Consider the following 16199-nt stretch of genomic DNA (forward strand, 5'->3'; position numbering starts at 1 on the left):
GATATATCTTTGGCTATCTTTAAATCTCCATTAAAAATAATTAGAAAAAAGGCCAATATTATTCTATTTAATTTAAATTTCCAGTGAAATGCAAAAAACTTCTACTTACGCCAGAGGGCGCCACGACATAACAAGAACGACGAAGGCTGCTGCAAACCGTACAAACACCTTTTTTTGTACGTTATATGTAAATGGGTTAATAAAATACCTTGTCGGTCTGGTTTGTATACGTGTTTGCAGTCTGTGTGAATATCCTGTAGCCTATTTGAAAGGGAAAACAGTGTCAATAAGTCAATGCACAGAGGAAGATAAGCGGAATCACTAGTAGTGTCTGGGTGAGATAGTGAAAGCGTCGTCCACGGGGCTCGGTGAGGCTGGAAAGGCGACTACTGGTGGACAGCTTTCTCCATGTACCCGCGGAGGTCACAGAGAAGAAACTCGCCACTTCGTGCTGTTCCCCACAGCCTCAATGTAGCTTCGTTCCAGTCTGTAGAGCTGCGCCTATTGTAAATGAGCAAAGACCTGGAAATTATGAGCGAAAACATCTGGGTGCGGCACACTTTAGAGGAAAAGGTTTCGCTGTGCCGGAGGTGGTTCGCAGTTTTGCCTTTTGTATTTCCTTGCTGAATGTAGTGGACATTTTGGATTTTTTTTAATGTTGTGTCATTAATTTGCATCAGTTAAGGACCATTTTTGCTCTTGTCTTCGTCGTCGGTCAGTCTGGCAGTGCCACAAGGCAATATTTTTATGTCTCAAAACAACTGAGAGGGACAACGTTAAACTTGAGGGCGGCTCGCTGAGGAGAATGTACGCACTGGGCCAGCTTCGAGTTGCTCTCTAAGTAAGGCAATATTAGCTAGCTGCTAACACTAGCCAGACCCAATTGAACTGCCGTGAAGCAAACCAGTGAAACCAGCTAATGCCCACTTCTCAAGGTGTTTGTTGGGTAGTATCAGCCTGCACATAAGCTGGATATCATTAAATGAGACGCTGACCCGACAGTAACTCAGGTAAGTGTCTTTGTTTGCGCAAGTTACTGCTTCTCTGCGGGGCCCCACACAGCATGCTAACGCTAGCTCTAGCGTTGTATCGCTGAGGTCCCATTCTCAGGTTGTCCCACTTGAAGTCTCGCATTAATGCGGTTGATTTTAAATGTGGAACTATACGATAATGTATTGTCTCAGTGCTTGCAGTTTAGTAATGGCTGTGAGAGCATTGTTGGTTTAAAACAACAGGTTTTGGACTGTATTAACAGACTTGAGCAGCTGTGTTTTCGGAAGGTTTCGCATCATATGCTTTTGCCCCTTTGCGATGTAGCTCGCTTGGCACTAATTTATTCGCTTTAGAAAGCGGTGTAGTACATTTCAAGCTGTCAGTCTATAAGTGTTGATACTATTCATAAAACCAGCCATTAATAACTGCACCGCAATAGCAACACTCGCATCTTTTGTTGCGCCTACACCGTATAGGACGGATTAGCGCGCCATACTTATCAACATATTGGCGTTTTCATTTTCTCGCCGCTTCATTAATCAGATTAGTGTCCTCACTTAACTCCACTGTAATTTAATCCCGTCAAGATCCGGGATAAATTCAGGACTACTCTGAGGAATTTCAGCAGGTCTGTCCTAGCCTGTCGACTTGCTGTTAGTGTTCGTCATTCACCGCTCTGGGAAATGGTGTCAGGAGATGCAATCAGGTTGAGTCTCAGGGCACCATGAAGGCAACGCTCAGGTAGACAAGCAATAAGACCGGGATCGAGTGTCGTTAGTAAAATGCCCTAGATTAAATCCGCAACTTCTCACTGGAACGTAATTGACTATAAAGTACAGTTTAGAGGTGAATCGGAGATATTTATGCATCTGTGTAGATTATCTTAGATTTCACAACATAACTTTACAAACTTACTGAACCAGGTGGAGTGTTGTCAGAGATAATATTTAGTAGTAAGTTGAGATACTAACTATGGATGTCATGATAACAGATTTTTACTTAATGAAAAGTATTATTTAAACTCAAAATTCACGTGCGTGGAGGTGTCAAAGGCTACTGCAACCATAACTGTGCGAATACATACACAATTGCGGTACAATTACACGTTCATTTTCAATACTATACGTCCATTTCGGGCACAGTGTTTTGCAATTGAATTTTTCAATCTCACAGGTGGTGTCAGTGGCTGGCACATGAATGTCTTCCAGGGTGATTTAAAACTGAACCGTTGAATTAGGTATTTAGAGCTGTCAGTCAAGCAAACAGAAACCTTATCAGATCGGTCTTTAAAGGCTCTCCCAGCTGTAATAAAATGTAAACAAAGACTAGGCTCCATCTTCCCCTGCTTGTCAATGCTATGGGCCCTTTATCTACCAGCTGATATTCAGCTGTTTGGAGAAGATTATTCAGGTATTGGTAATGAAACTGACTCAAAGTATATATAGTGTAAGCAGAGAATTGCCAGAATTTTGGATGTTTTCCCAAAGGTGTTTGTGTACACTAATTTTGTATTCTTGTAGATACAGTTCCACTCATTGGGAGAAGCTGTGTATTGAGTATTTTGTATATCACTAACAGAAGTGTGTATAGTATTCTTACAGTACACTGGTTTCATGGAGGTATTGAAGGCCTGTCATGGCATTTTGGTTATCAAGTTCCTCATGTGATCATTTACAACAGACCTTATCTAGAACTGAAGATAAGGTTCACTGTAACAAAGGCTCTTTCCTTTACTGTTCTTTTCTCGCACTGGTGTCAAAGAAGTGTTGTTCCACTTGCCTGAAAGTTTGTTGTGTCAGTCGGAGACAAGACGCTGCCAAAAGCAGTAAAACTGTGTTTCTTATCTTATGTATATCATGTTAAAAGCGTTTCTTAAACAATGAGTGATCCTGCTAAACTCACAGTCAGCGGTATATCTACTGATGGAAAAGTGGGTGTACAGGCTTATCTATTTTTGTTTACATCTGGTGTTGGCTGTTAAACAAGTACGTAACATGGTGCTTTTCATTGTCACTGGATCTTAACGGGTGTCTTTTCTGATGACGCTTTATACCACGTAGGAAACCTTTTTTTTTTTTTTTTTCTTCTTCCCCCTCCTTAATCTTCTGCTTCTGTGACCATACAAGTGCTTGTTTCCTCATCAGTGTGTCTAGCCTTGATCTGACTCGTATCCTTATTTCTACCTTTGTTGTTAGTAGGTAACATGTAGTGTGCTAGTCCAAAGAGCACATGTTCGGTGACTAACTGCGCATGTGATGATGTTGACGAGTTGGTGGCTGACCAACGACTGAGACACCCTGTGAGAAGTGTTTACCACGTTAGGAAATTAGCTGATCCTTGCTGTGACAGACTTTCCTGTGTGAATGTGGTAGAATTTATGTTGTGTCTCTAATAAATTGCTCCTGGCAGGTGACTGAGTCATCATGTTAGAAATGTAGAGTATTGTTGGTAGAGTTGAGGGGAAATAACTTTCCTTAATCTAAACTGTGTTTGTAGTGGTTACCCGAGAAGTGTTTTCACATTCCTCATCATTCATTTACATGCAGACTATATTGATTGATTCAGTGCTCTTGTACTTGTCCCATGTCTTCAGGCGTTTTGTGAAATAACAGAATGCAGGGAATACTTTGTCAGCATGTACAAGGATTTCTCCAGTGTATTAAAAGTCCACTTGACCATTTTTAGACATAGAAAAGTTAGTAAAGAACTTGTCTAAAATTTGACTTAATGTTTTACCTGTTCAGCTCATAAACAGGCCCGACAATTTGTAAAAGAGGTTAAATATGAAGTGTTCGCCTTGTGGTATAGAGACATCTTACCTTGAATGCGGAAATTAGAAATGAGTGTTTGTCTCTCTCCGCCTCGCACTTCTGTCCTCCTGTGAGTAAAACTACACACACTCTTAGCAGCCTGTAGGTTTTGTGGTGGAAACCCTAATGTGGGAATCAGTGGCATCATTGCAGAGATGTGTTGAAAACAGTGTTAGAAACCAGTTAAGTTTTGGGATTGTAATATTAGATCAATATGTATATATTTTTAAACTAGTTGATGCAATTTATGTAGAAGTTGTTGTTAGGTTGGATGAAAAAGCTGAAGGAAAAAACGGGTAATGCTTACAACCTAAAATGACGAAAAAAGTAAATGTTAGACTTTAATTGTGATACTTTGGCAATTTAAGCTTGCTGATTTAAAAACGAAGACAAGGACACTGACAGATGGATAAATTAGTATAAATTGGTGGTTTCAGATCCACCAATCACATGATGAAATTCAAATGACTAATGACCCATCAGTTGTCAATTGTTTCCACCTGTGTCAGCTAAGCAGCAGTTGAAGTTGCTATGCTGATGGGCTTCTGTGTGACTAACTGTAACCAGCTGTGAAAATTTCTCTAATATGGGCTGTGTACACCACTTGCAAAATTGCTAATACACTCCAAAGCATAACTGTTATTGATCTAGACTAAAACTCATAGCACCCCAAGAAGTTGCTATACAGATGTGTTTTTTTTTTTCTTTGTGTGTGTGTCTATGTATGTGTGTGTTCCTGGTGTTTAAACATGTAGTCACTTGAGCAGGATGGAGGTAGTTTCTGTGTCTTCTTCAGAAATCCTTGAGAAAGTTCTAATTGATCTCTGTGGGGTAGTTACATGGCTCTTCTCTCACTAAAATGCATACAAATGAAAAAAGTGTAAGCCTGCTGGCTTTAGAAAATAAGTTGTTGAAAGAAGACAAAGTTCCTAGTCGTGGATGATAAGATGATAATTGTAAAGTCAGGTCAGAGAGAAAGTTTTTTGATTTTTCTGCTTCACACTCTCTTGCTTGAAACATTTTTCTTATAAAAATTAAGTAATTTATTTATTTATTTTTTCATTTCAGTTAATGTTTCAGAAATGGTAACAGTGCAGAAGAGTTGAGCACACATTAGGGCTGTGCGATATGACCAAAATCTCATATCCCGATATAAGAATTCTATCGTCCAGATAACGATATAAATCACAAAAGTGTAACATTTTCTGTAAATTTTGTGAATCTCGGGCAGCTCGTTTTGCGGGACGTGTTTCCAGCTGCGCGTCATGTAGCTGGTGTCGAGTGTTTTAACTGATGCATGAAACTATACATTTTTAGACAGAAGTTGTAAAGGCCGCCGTTTTCTTTGAGTATTTATTACACAGCGCGCTGCGGGGAAAAGCCTGTTCTAACGTTTGAGTCTAAGGTTTATTTTTTAGCACCTGGCGGCTCTTTTTTTTAATTCTCATCCGTAAATAATCTGCTCTTTCACGTGATTCAGTTTATTTTGAAAAGTCTCAACAGGATCTTGAGCTTTATTGTGAAAGGTTTATGTGGAACATAAACAAGCGGACACGCGATGGTTTTACCATCGTTGTTTCTAACCACAACGCATGAAAACAGGCGCTTGTCCGTCTGTAGTGTGGTTATATTAAATATAAGAGAAAGAGAGAACTTTAAGAAATTAATATAGCCACTACAGTGACCATCAAAACGATGAAAAAATATTGCCGTAAACAGTTTATTTTGCGACATCACGAAACAAACGATAGCGTAAAATGAAACAATAGACGTTTTTATATCGTCATTCGATATATATCGTTATATCGAACAGCCCTAGTACACATCACGAGCTGGTTGTCTTGGTGTATTAAAAAAATGTTTTCATGGTAAGTGGTGCGAGGCTAGTTGTGTTCCATCCTTTTAAGAACTTTTATGTTTTTGTAACATAGCGGGGCCTTTACTTTGCAGCAATCCCAATAAGGCCAGTTAAAACATGATCATCACAACATAGTAGTGATGAACTTAATTCCAGTAATTTGTTGAAATTGTTGTTGGTATCAACCGCTGTTTTGTTTTGCTATTGCATTATCCAGAGGCACCTTCACTGTTATGGCTTATAGAAGTGTTTTCACTTCCATGTGGAAGCTGAAGTTAAAGCTATAGGAGTCCTACAGCCAGAGTGTTAAATGTCATCTGTGTGTTTATTTTGCTTTAGACGTGACTGACAGGGAGACGAACCGCTTTCTATTTTTCATGTGGGTCACATATGTATGTGTTTTGTTTTGGTTTAGATTTTTTGTTTTATGACCATCAGCCTTTGGGCCTTTGCAGTTTTCCAGGATAACTGTGAATCCCTGAAAAGACCAGTGTTTTGTTGTGGTTTTTTATTCTGCCAAGAAATGCAAGAAAAGCATGCGAAAGCTTGTACCAAAGTGGGACAAAAATGGTTGATTTGATTGAAAGCACGGACCACATGTTTGAGGTTAGAAGTGCAGTCACGTAACAATGCAAGATCATGGGATTCGTGCTACCGTATGTGAGCCAGTTGTGGTTAAACTGTTATCATACTTGTGCAGAATTAGAGGATGACAGTGAAAGAGACTATAGCTGCAGATGTTTCTTTTTCAAACATGGTAGAGGATGATTTTTATGGGGATGTGCATGTCTGTGCTGATGATTGCATGGGATTAATTGGAGGGAGTGTTATCTGTGACATGCTCTTCATACAGTAACTGAAGCAGCTAATTTGATGTGGAACAGGCTATATTAAGACTAGGGATGTCCCAAGCTGATATTTATAATTTATGCCAGCTTTTCAGTCCAACTGACCTAGGTCTAGCTGTATTAAAAAAAACACATGCGCTTCTCTTCAAAATTAACTCTAGAGTGATATAGAATTGGCTAATTTGTTATGATTGCTGTTGAAGATGCATCAAAGCGTTTAAGAAAGAAAGTTTTTTTTCCCCTTTGGGCACCTTATTTTGACATCCTAAGGAAGGATTTTGGGACAGTGGCAACATAGCATATATAGTCTACATTTATGGATTTCTTTTTTTTCTCTCCCCTTGGTCTGATGCCCAGGGGTTGTTAAAAGCTGGCTTAATAAAATGGGAAGTAATGCAATGCCTCTAGACATCAATATTTAATGAATAGCCTATAAAGTAGAATGTAGGCTTCTCATAGAGTGGATGGATGGTCCATAACAAGTTCAGTGAGTCTGTGTATTGACTTGTTATGTGTGAAAAGTGTAAATTTGCATACCATTTGGCATGCTGGTGTGTTGGCTTTAAATACATCTGTGTATTCAGCTTCTCCCCCAGTGATTTCTCTGCTTCTCTGACCCAGTTAGCACAGCGTATTTCTGCCTCATTCAGTCTTTGTGTTAATCGGCACAGGTATGTTTAGTGAAATGCATCTTTAGCCATTGGTACCTAACCATTAAATGCTCCAAGTTGCCCTAAAAATATATGGGGGGGAAATGGCATCAGACTTCTTAGTGGTGTGAAAATGTGACATTCTTTGTAGAGGAACTTGTGTAATGGAAACATTTTGAAAGGGGTTTGTTTATCAAATGGAAAAGAGGAAAGAAAGAGGTTCTTAGAAGTAAGTCCTGCCATGCATGGTCTGTTGTAATAATAGCTACAAATAAGCTTGGTATTATTGCCATAAGCTGCCTTTATAATGTACAGTATAACTGATGTGCAGTAGGCAGAGCAACGCATTGTTTTCAGAATGTCTGCATATGATAAGATCCTTTGCGTTTGGTTGAGGAAGCTGTACGGCTAGTGTCATGCATTAAATATATCTTCCACACAAGACGCTGAAATATTAATGCGCTAGAAAAGTATGATATAAGGATTAACGATTGGTCGATTTCAAGGCACACAAAAGTATTAGACACTATTAAAAATGGTTAATATATACAATTATTTGTGGATAGGAAAGTCAAATGTTGTGTACCCTTTCAAAATAAACTCACTGAGAGTTTTTGTGTGGCTTGATAACCCGATTAGGCTCTTTCCAGCTTGGCACATTCATATTCATGAATGAGTAATGCTGCAATGCATGAAGACAGGAAAAAGAAAGAAATTATACACTTATAGGTTCTCGTGAGTTTTTCTCCAGTAATCCTTACTTGGGGGTAGAATGTGTTTCTTTTGCACACCTCTTTCTCAGCTAATCATGTTGGTTTTGTAACTTTAATTAGGGACTTCTCCCAAGTGACCAATTTAGACTTCTCCAAATTATTCACTGTATGTTGCCAAATAGCTTCCACATATAATCCAAAGTTTTCTCAACATTGAATCGGGATACACTGCAGCTCATTGGGTATACAGCTCATGCAGCTCAAATGACTTAATGTTATCGCTTCTTTTTCCCTAATTAATATTCAGAGTAGTGCATATATTATCACTTATGTTTTTTGTGCCACAGCTGGGTATTAAAGATAAACTAATGTGCACTGTCAGTATTGTAAATAGAATACAGTTTGTCTTGTTTATTAATCATGTAATGGAATGGTAATGATAATACAATAATGACTCACCTGCTTACAAATACTACAGAATTATTGTTTTTGATCCATTTATATCTATATTAACTGCACACATCTGTATTTTAATAATGTACAGTTAACAAATTCTGATATGATGACCTAACTGCTCGGTCTCAGATGAGATATCAATAATGTGAAACTCAGTTTTATTTGTTTGCACAGGCAACGTTTGGAAACGAGAGAAACTGAGTGTATGGGTTCCAGTCACCTCACTGTTTTGTTATTTAAGAACACAGCAGAGGCTGACTTTGATCACTGACCCTAATATACTATAGTCTGCCTACAATGTCATATGTCCAGCTACAATTTTAGTTGTTCTTTTTGCCAGTTAAGCACACACTAATTAACCAGCAGTGCATCCTCAAATCCTTGTGTTCGGTCACAGTGTCATATTTGACAGCAGACTGAGGACCTGCTAAATTTGATTTTGGGTTAGTTCTCCTTAGGCTGATAACAAATTAGACCAGCAGTCAGATCTAATGATATTATTTCCACAGTAAACAAAACAAAAAAGTGTCTCTGTAAATGGGCTCTGGCTGTGTGATTGACTTCCCATGGAACTGCCCTCTGTAAGTCTAATGGGGAAGTGAGACAGTTTGTGAGACAGTAAACTTTTTATTGTACTACTGGATACTGTTATAGTGTTTCCTGTAATATCTTGACAAAGCTTTACAGAACATAAATATATAAATGATTTTTCTGAGGAACAGTTTGAGGGTCCACTATTATTTGCAGTATTTTATTTGAATTGAAAAATGTAGGTTAGAGCAGGAAGAGATGAGTGTGAGAAAGTCAAAGCCACCCATTGCTAATCGTTTGCCAAATGTACTCTCGTGATGTATCTCATATTTATTAATCAAACTTAATCGTATGCTCAATAGGACTTCAGGAACTTCAGCATAAAGTTTTAGATCTCAATATATGAACTGATACATTTAAGTATTTCCTCATTTGCAGGTGATTTCCTAAACCCACAGTGGCACCAATGGCAATGTTGCTTTCTGAATGAAAAGTAAAGGGGGATGGAAAAATGCCCAGACACGCCCCCTCGATCCCCCACCCCCCACCCCAGCCAACACCCCCAATTTGAAACTGATGCTTCCTTTGCTTTATTGAAATGTGTGACAGTGGGAACTTTTTTGTTTAGCAGGCTTCAGTATCTCTTATAGATGTAATGAGGATAAAGGCACCCAAAGGGGAAGTGGAGCAGAAACTAATGAGTGTCAGTGCAGTCCAATGTGTTTGCAGCTGATTGGGAGATGCTATGAATAAGTCAAAATCCCCCTCCTTTTCCTCCCTCTTTCCTGCTCTATAGCTCTGTTGTGCTCAATGAAGATAGCGGCGGGATGATCCGATCTTTCTAGCTGGCTCAGTTTGTCTCAGATCAGCTGGCAAGGCTAATACTTTTCCAGCCATGCATATACAACAGTGTTGTGTTCTGACCTGAGAAGCAAGATCATGTTACATTTGTTTTTATTGTTAGTCATACAGGTTTTCCCTAGTTAAAGAAGAGTATTTTCAATGAATCTTACAGTGTGTTATTACCTTAACATGAAAACAATTGCATCGTTCTTTTATTAAGACTTTAAGATTATTGTGACAAAACATTGTGCAAATGGTTTTTTAAATATTATTTTATCATCTGATCTAAAATTGAGTTGTGTGTTGCTGTCTCTCATGAGTCCCAAGGCAGGAAGAACCTCTTCAATATGTCCTTTTACTAAATTAATAAAATGTTACAAAAACATTTGCTGAGGAAGCTGCTTACCCCCCCCAAATGAATATGATGAACATCACTTCCACTGCTGCCAAGGCAACCCCTACCAAGCATGGTTCAACATAATGACTGAAAATAAGAGGTTTTGTTAACCTGAATTTGGTTACTTAACATGCACCATGATGCCCCTTTTAACAAGCCTGGCTGTTTCCAATAAACCTTTAAAAAGTGTTAGACAAATAATAAACACAGCAGTGGTACTTATATAAGAAGTCGTCTGGTGTGCACACATTGTGATGCTAAATAGATGATTGCCTCAACGTGTTAAAGGGTACCTTACTGCCTCATAAGGACGTAACAGTTTTGAATTCCAATGCCTATAAATCTAAGAAGCTTCTCGTATCTACTGCTATTGGCTAAAAAGTTATTGCAAGATTGTTTCACAGTTATTCTGATGGTTAAATCACAAAAGGAACAGTTCACTGTCGGACCATTTATTTACTTTTTTCAGTCTTTTATTTATCGTGAAAGTCATTGCATGTTATATAGTAGTTTGTAGTGTTTTCACCTGCTTTATGTCAGCGTGGTGGCATCCCTGTCCATTGTTATAGGCAAAGTTCTGACAATGTCAGAAATCTCTGTAGGATAGGAGACGTGATACACCTGCCAGACTAGCTCTGTGTGCATTTAGCATTCCCAACTCAAACAGGTCAGAAAATATACCAATCTTAGGTTATTAAACAGACACATTTAAGCTAAGATGCTTATATATTACCTTGCAGCAAAACATCTGTTTTGTTTTGTTTTTTATAGTCAAGTGTATGGCAAGTGTTTAAAAAAAATAAATAAATAATAGCTGCAATTATCATCATGTACCTAATGTTCTGTTAATTTGGTGGCAAATTGACTTTGAAATGGTCCCACTGTGATGTCATGGGTACAGGTTTCACTTACTCTGTGCTGAGAGTAAATCCCACCAGCAAACATTGTAAAGATGCCTTTACAGTGATTGTTAACAAACAACTGTCTTTTTTTTTTTTTTTCCATGAAATTCATCCAGTTTCACAGGCTTGACGAAGGTCTGACTTTGACCAACAGTAGAGCTTCTTCTATGTTTTAAATACAATAAATTGAATTTGTATTTTTTTTTTTTTTTAGGTGCTCCATAAACGATTATTCAGTTTGTCTCAAGGACACTATGAATGTACAAGTCTTGCGACCTGAATAGTGATGACAGGTGACACTTCGTAGCTGGTTTCTGTATGAGAACAGGTTTGACGTTCAGGGCTTTGTCCGAAGTGCAACATTTACTTGTTTGAGTGCTTGGTTTTTCCCACTCTGTTTGCATGCAGGGCTTTTTTTTTGAATGTGCATTTGATACCTGTAACCTAAACCGAGGTCAGCAAACAAGTGTCTAATTTCCGTGGTCATTTTCTATCCATGATAAGTACATCAAATCAAATTCTAATTTTATTTGTCACGTACACAGTCATACACAGTACGATATGCAGTGAAATGCTTAGACAACTGCTCGTGACCTAAAGAGGGGAAGAAAAAAAAAAAAAAAAGGAAAAGGCTATGAATAAGATAGGAAATAAATATGACAAATTAAAAAGGGTAAATTTAACTAGGAAGGAATAAAATATAAATTAAGGTTAAAAATGAAATAACTGTACAACACAAATTAGAATGAAGGGTAAATTTAACTGGGAAAGAATAAGATAAAATATATAAATTAAAGTTGAAAATAAAATAACTGTACAACAAAATACACAATACACAGTATAGAACTATATAAGAATGTATGAAGAAATATAAATAAATAAATATATACACAATAATAGCAGCTGTACAAGTATTAACTGGAAATGAAGAATATAGTGACCAGTGTTGTGCAATCCACATTATGTCTTGTGCAGTGCAAATATGCTTAAAGTGATTTAAGTGATGAAGTGAAAACAATGTCCAGAATGTCCAGTGTGTGTGTAAGAACTATATATGTTGGTCAGTACTGTGTGGTGGTGTGATTGAGAGACCGTATCGCCTGCGGGAAGAAGCTCCTCCTCAGTCTCTCTGTGTTGGTCTTCAGGGAGCGGAATCGCTTTCCTGACCTCAACAGAGAGAACAGTCTGTTGTTGGGATGGCTGAGGTCCTTCACGATCTTCCTGGCCTTGGTCCAGCACCGCCTGCTGTAGATTGAGTGCAGGTCAGGGAGCTCGGAGCGGATGGTGCGCTCAGCTGACCGCACAACCCTCTGTAGAGCTCGTCTGTCCTGCATGGTGCTGTTCCCGAACCAGGTTAAGATGTTTCCCGTCAGGATGCTCTCTATGGTGCAGGAGTAAAAGTTCCTGAGCACCTTGGAGGGCAGTTGGAAGTCTCTCAAGCGTCTGAGGTGCTAGAGACGCTGACGGGCCTTTTTCACCATGATGTTGATGTGACAGGACCATGATAGGTCCTGTGTGATGTGAACTCCGAGGTATTTGAAGCTGTCCACTCTCTCCACTGGGCACTCGTTGATGACAGGGGTCTGGTAGTTCCTCTCCTGCTTAGTGCTGAAGTCCACTATCAGCTCCTTTGTCTTACTGACGTTTAGAAGGAGGTTGTTCCTCTGGCACCAGTTCTCCAGATTCCTAATCTCCTTCAGGTAGGCCGTCTCGTTGTTATCAGAGATCAGGCCCGCCACGACGGTGTCGTCAGCAAACTTGATGATGGTGGTGGAGCTGGTAGTGGCCACACAGTCATATGTGTACAGAGAGTACAGCAGGGGGCTCAGAACACACCCCTGGGGGGCTCCAGTGCCGAGAGTGGTGGAGGCTGGGACATGTCCGCCCATCCTTACTGCCTGTGGTCTGCCAGTTAGGAAGTTGGAGATCCACTGACACATAGATGAGCTGAGTCCCAGATGCTCCAGCTTGGTGGTGAGTGTGGAGGGAATTATGGTATTAAATGCAGAGCTGTAGTCTATGAAGAGCATTTTAACATAATTCCCCCTTCTAGTGTCCAAGTGAGTGAGTGATGTGTGGAGGAGATGAGAGATGGCATCGTCTGTGGAACGATTTGGACGGTAAGCGAACTGTAGTGGGTCCAGTGTGTCTGGTAGTGAAGAAATGATGAAGTCTCTGACCAGGCGTTCAAAGCACTTCATCACTACTGAGGTGAGGGCTACAGGGCGATAGTCATTGAGAGAAGCAGGGTGGGGTTTCTTCGGGACAGGAACAATGATGGACTCTTTGAAGCATGTGGGGATCACCGACTGAGATAAAGAGATGTTGAATATCTCAGTGAACACAGGAGCTAGCTGGTATGCGCAGTCTCTGAGGATACGACCTGGGATGCCGTCTGGTCCTGCTGCTTTCCTGGTGTTCACTCTCTTGAAGGCTCTCCTTACTTCATGCTCGGAGATGACGAGAACGTTTCCGGTGCTGGCAGTATCTTCCTGTCTGTAGCCGTTAGTGCCGCTAGCACTAGCATTGTTGGAGTCCTTAGCTGCAGCCTCGAAGCGAGCATTTACAAGGGACAGAAGGCTATTGATGTAGAGCTGCATAATGATGATGGAGCTACTGTTTAAGCAGCCTTTCAGCACTGTGATAAATGCATGGTATGTCAAAGTTTGCTGAGGACTGAAACTATTGTTCAGTAACGAATTAGAAACGGCTGCTTACTGCTTTTAAAGGCACATCTACTGAGTTCTTTCACTGTGTATGATAACACCTTAAGGAGTATAACATATTTTGAAGAAATTATATAGGCATTGATTGACAACTTTTAACATTATATAATTTTTTTATAATCTATATTTTGATGTACAGCTTCTTTGGCATTATCTTTTCACAAATGTGTTTATTTGAAATATGATGTGAACAAAGTAGAAGTACCATTCTTCTGTGAATTCAACTTGTTTGGCAAAATTCACTTAAATTTGAGTTTCTTATAGAAAGAACAGCTGTAAATGGTGAACTACAGTTGCATTTGTCCTTCAGCATGTGATCCGGTATCTTGTAGAGCATCTGCTTAGTTGTGCTGTTTTCTTTGAGGCCACTTTTAGACCATCAAATTTGTCTGCAGGATCCTGTACAGTACTGGATTTGCAAGATAAATCAACTAGATGCAAAACGCCAGGCTTCTGCTTGACAGTGTGTTTCAACAGCTTGGTCTTTTGTGGTTTTTATATTGTAGGTAGAAATGTTTGAAAAGGAAGTCTACAGCTAGTCTGTTCTAGTAACTTTGATATTCTGTATTTTGCAATCTCACCTTTATACATGATCTCATAGTTGTTTGTTTTTTTTCAAGGGGGAAATGAGCTATTTTCTTTTTCTTCTGTACAAGATAAACTGATAACAGTGCTTTGCACAAGGTTAAGCTGAGCTAATGAGAGTAGGGGAAGCATGTATGTTTCATTTTAGTCTATCCTCAGTTTCATAGTTTACTGGGTTTCTGTTTTTTGGGGGTTTTTTTTGTTTTTTTGGGGGGTTTTTTGTTTTTAATGGCATTTAATGATCAGACTTTTTGACTTTTAAAAAGACAAAGGGGAATGTTATCCACTTCCATGCTTTGCAGAAGGAAAATGCGGCAGTTGTCTACATGGATACATGGCTCTGACCTGAATGTGTCTGACCTGGTTATTGAGACTTGGCAGACTGTATCACCCTCCCCTTTTTCCCCCTCCCTCTCACATGGCTAAATACAAACAAAGAAGTGACTATAGTGGATACTTACCTTGCCTTAGCCATGTATCTGTATTTACTGTGGAAGTACCATTTTTCACTAAGTTGTTTTAAAAAAAAATGCCATAGATGTTCTCAGTTACTGTGATTGTTATCACTGCATTAAAGAATAATAATTCACTAATTCACAGCTGCCTAGTATATGAGCAGATAGCCCTCCTGCTTTTCATGAGTTGAGCACAAGCCAATGTTGGTCCCATAGCACTTGAACTCCTTGTTCAGTCAACATGCTAACTCTAAGCATCTGCCTGTACCTCATTGTAAACCAGATAAGCTAGTGTAGAGAAAAAGGTAGCCGTATGTATTCAGACTGTCATGTGAGATTTATCTTTGAGTACAATAGATAGTTGGCATAAAAAGCCCAATACGTTGGGCCAGAGCGCCGTGTGTCTCCTGCTGTTGATGTCTGTTCTTGTGTGTCACATGCTGTTCTACAGAAAAATGGTACTTAAGCCAATCCAATATACATAAAAGAAATTCCAATTTTTAAAATGTACATTTGACTTGCGTTAAGTGTATTTTGCATGAAGAAAAAGACGAACATGCATAGGTTTGTTTTTTTTGTTGTTGTTGTCAAGAGAGTTTGTATCAGTATTTCCTCTGTGCAAAGGATCTCAAAGGTTCATATTTAGCTGGATATCATATTTAATTAAATACTTACCGGCAGACAGGATGTTGGAGCAGGCAGCTATTTATAACCATAAGGATTATCTTCACATGCAAATGCATTGATCTTTGTAAGAGTTTTCACATGCTGTGCACAGGAAAGAATTACCTCTGTTGTCCAGTTTGGATTGTATTACATTTATGCAGCCATCTAGGCAAAACCTTTAAGCAGGTCAGCAGTGGACCTTTTTATCTTGCAGCTCTTTGCTAATCTCATTCTGGTCTTAAAATTGAGTAGTTTTTGCTGATTTGTGACACAGCCACATCATAAATGATCCTGTAATTGTTTTTAACAGAGTTATAGGCTCCAGTAGAGCAAACATTAAAAGGAGAGATGATCTAGAAAGTGCTTCTTCTCATTCTGGTTTCTTTGCTTGGGGTTAGACCTCTCAGACATTATGTGTATTGTAGAAATGGGGTATCAAGTAATAAGTGGGGATACAAAAATAATATGTTAAAAAAATAACAATTACAAGCAATTAGATGGAATGTCATGCAGGTGATGCTTAAGAATAAGCTGTATTTAACTATTTTTTTTACTTTATTACATTTGTGTACTAGTATACAGATGTGACTCAGAAATAGTCTTTGTTCTCATTTTAACAGTAACAGTTAGCTGCAGTTAAAACACTTTGTAGTTTTAGTTTACTTATTGTATTAGACAAGTCTGCTGTAGAACTTTTGCAAATGGCGCTCACTAGGAAATCTTGCACTCCGTGGGCTGGTATTGCGTATACGGTGAAATAGAAACC

At 39.0% G+C, this 16199-nt stretch overlaps 1 protein-coding gene across 5 annotated transcripts in view; it reads left to right on the plus strand.

Moving 5' to 3' along the window:
* The first annotated feature begins 283 nt into the window (after window positions 1–283).
* The window catches only part of erbin (erbb2 interacting protein), a 50614-nt gene continuing 34698 nt past the window's right edge, over window positions 284–16199 (plus strand). For 2 of the 5 annotated variants that reach the window (XM_085280182.1, XM_085280181.1), the window contains exon 1: window positions 284–1010. The gene's annotated coding sequence lies outside the window, so the exon portion shown is untranslated. The remainder of the gene's footprint in view (window positions 1011–16199) is intronic. The other 3 variants (XM_085280179.1, XM_085280178.1, XM_085280180.1) reach the window with 3 other exon arrangements.

This window comes from Mchenga conophoros, linkage group LG7 (genome assembly GCF_057382185.1).
Source record: "Mchenga conophoros isolate Kocher_MC1m ecotype Shallow Benthic linkage group LG7, M_conophoros_male_GT1.1, whole genome shotgun sequence".
In the NCBI taxonomy this organism is placed as follows: domain Eukaryota; kingdom Metazoa; phylum Chordata; class Actinopteri; order Cichliformes; family Cichlidae; genus Mchenga; species Mchenga conophoros.